We start from the raw sequence: 3160 nt of genomic DNA on the forward strand, positions 1-3160 counted from the left end.
GTGTCTCTCTCAGTAAATATTGGTGTTGAAACTATTCTATCCAAAAGAAAGACCTGAAAATGCACAAAATGCCATGTCTTTATTCCACGAGGCTTTTCATTTTTGATGAACAAATAGTTATCCACAGTCTAAATATGGGAAGATTTGCTACATAGTTAAAAGAAAATGAGCTTTGGAATCAGGACCGAGCTATATTGAATAAAATAAAATATTAGATAGTGTCTTAACCTGCTTATGTCTTAGTATCTCCTGTGATGAAAAGAGATCTTAACAGTAGATAACACATAGAGTCCTAGAAGATTTGAACTCCTTAATGTATGTAAAATGATTTTTCTGCTGCTGGAATGGAACAGACGCACAAACAGTTATGTGTCGGTATATCCCCTTACACACACACACACACACACACACACACACACACACACACACACACTCCAATATACTGACTCCATCTAATATTATGTAGCTCTTCAAACAAATGATGCAAACTAGGCAAAATTATCATAATATATTGATAAATCAAACACCAGGTCTATTATATACTATTTCAAATGTTGTAGTTACATCATAAGCCCAACTGTATATTATATATCATAAAAATACATATCAAATTATAACAATGATTATCTCAGAGATCAGGGTGGTGGCAAGTTTTTAAAAAAGGAGGGGCCTAGGAGAAAAGAAGACTTTCATTTTCTACTTTATATTTCCTAAAATGTTTAATTGTTTTGCAAAATGAAAAGTGGAGTTTTTCAAACAACCCCATTACAAAGTGGGCAAAAGATATGAACACACACTTCTCAAAAGAAGACATACGCACGGCCAACAGATACATGAAGAAATGTTCAACCTCAAGAGTCATCAAGGAGATGCAAATTAACACTACACTGAGATACCACCTAACTCCAGTCAGAATGGCCATTATGAATAACTCAAAAAATAACAGATACTGGAGAGTGTTAGAGTCCAGCTCCAACACAAGGGTTAGGGCCTGAGGCGAGAGAATCAGATGCAGCGAAGAAAGAAGAGATAAGTCAACTTCCTGGGTCTAGTTCGGGACGCTTCCAAAGTTTATTCAATTTTCACATGCTTATATAAGGCATTTTCAACCCTCAACCCCCTCACACATATGCCCACAAAAGTTTACATTATGTTTTCTTTTACAATCAAACGTTCTACAATGATTTATTTGTTCCTCCCTATTCTTTTTTGTTTCCATTATGTTAAAACCAACAGACAGGAACGAAACAACTTTTGCTAAAACTAATTAACTGTAACCTTTCAACCCTTACCCCTTCTATATCATATTTCTAACAATTCTTACATGTAACTTAGCAGCAATATATTGAAGTTTACATCTATAACTAATTTTATTGTTTCTTATAACTAATTTTATTATTTCTTAATTATTTCCTATAAACTTTCCTGTTATGTATCTATCTTTATTCTTATTTTACTTATATGAATCATAATCTAATAATGCTTAACAACCTTTATATGAATTATACTTGACTACTCATATCTTATATTTGTTTTCTATTTAATTATTTTTTATCTAATTATCTGCAATCATCATCCTATTTTTATCTACTTAACTATTCTCTCCTATATTATTATACTTATACTACTAGATCGTTTTAACCTTACAAACTTATATCTACTATGTCTACACTTTCTTAAATTATGTTTAAAAGCAGCTGCCCTCAGGACTGACTTGTCTCAGGTCTCACAAACTTCTTCCTCCATCTTACCCGTCTAAGGTGTTATTTTAGTATAGGATCTGTTAACCATTAAAAATAAAGAATGGGAAAGTTCTTTTATTTTCTTTATACACAATGGTTTTGCTTTTCATGGAAACAAAGGTAACAGAACATTCTCTAGCGTCTCTAATGGCTGTGTTTTTGCTGTTGTTCCTTTCTCATGTCTCAAACTTCAGTTTCACTAATATATCATTCTTGCCTATTATTAGTTAATGCTTTGTTTGTCACCAGAAAGGGGTACTTTCTGTCTTATGCACGCACTCCTAAAGATCAAAGGGGCCCATCAATGGGATCCATGGGGCTTTGCCTCCGGCTAGGCCACTTTAGCTGGGGTCTTGCTCCCAGCCAGCATTTTTCTCATTTTCAGGTAACCCTTACTTTGCCTTCTGTTAGGAGTTGTGACTCCTGACAGGAGAGGATGTGGTGAAAAGGGAACACTTCTACACTGTTGGTGGGAATGTAAACTTGGGCAGCCTCTGTGGAAATCAGTGTGGCGATTCCTAAAAGCTCTAAAAATCAACCTCTCATATGACCCCGCAATCCCCCTACTGGGAATATACCCCGAAGAACTCAAATCACTCTATCAAAAAGATACCTGCACACGTGTGTTTATCGCAGCATTGTTCACAACAGCAAGATCATGGAATGAACCATGCTGTCCATCAAAAGAGGACTGGATTTTAAAAATATGGTACATATACACAATGGAATATCACACAGCCATAAAAAAGAACAAAATCATGAATTTCGCAGCAACCTGGATGGAATTAGCGTTTATAATACTGAGTGATCTCTCACAGAAACAAAAATCTGAGTATCACATGTTCTCACTTGGAAGTGGACCTTGAACAACTATTGTAATACTATAAGAAAAGGATTGACCATGGCGGGGGCAGGGAGAGGAAGGAAGGTGGGATTAACGGTAGTCAATATCTGTCTGGGGAAGAGGGGGCGCACCTCATCAACAAGGGTACCTGCACAATGCATATTTGTACACCTAACCCTTAATTGTACCCCGCAATTTTAAAATTAAAAATATGTTAAAAAAAAGAAAGAAGGAAAAGCGGAGTTTTGGTATATCAGCAAAGACCTCAAAAGCACCTCACTGGAAAAAAAGATATTAAAGCCAAACAAGCCTATTTGCTGTCTCTTCCTGCAACACTCAGAAACTTTCCTCATGAAGGCAGGACAGTCTCTTCTCCAGTTCAGAGTTTTTAAAAAGAATTTTCTTAACAGAGCTTACTTATGTACTCAAACTTAAATATACCTGAGATTCATAGATCCCCACCTGTTAATCTTTTTGTTAAAGCAGCATTCAATGAGTTATTATTCAATCCTAAGAAATAAGTTCCCCATGACTTAATTAATACTATTACAGGATTAGAATAAGATTTAATAAT

Source organism: Carlito syrichta, unplaced genomic scaffold (genome assembly GCF_000164805.1).
Source record: "Carlito syrichta isolate Samal-C Ts95f unplaced genomic scaffold, Tarsius_syrichta-2.0.1 Scaffold302397, whole genome shotgun sequence".
NCBI lineage: Eukaryota > Metazoa > Chordata > Mammalia > Primates > Tarsiidae > Carlito > Carlito syrichta.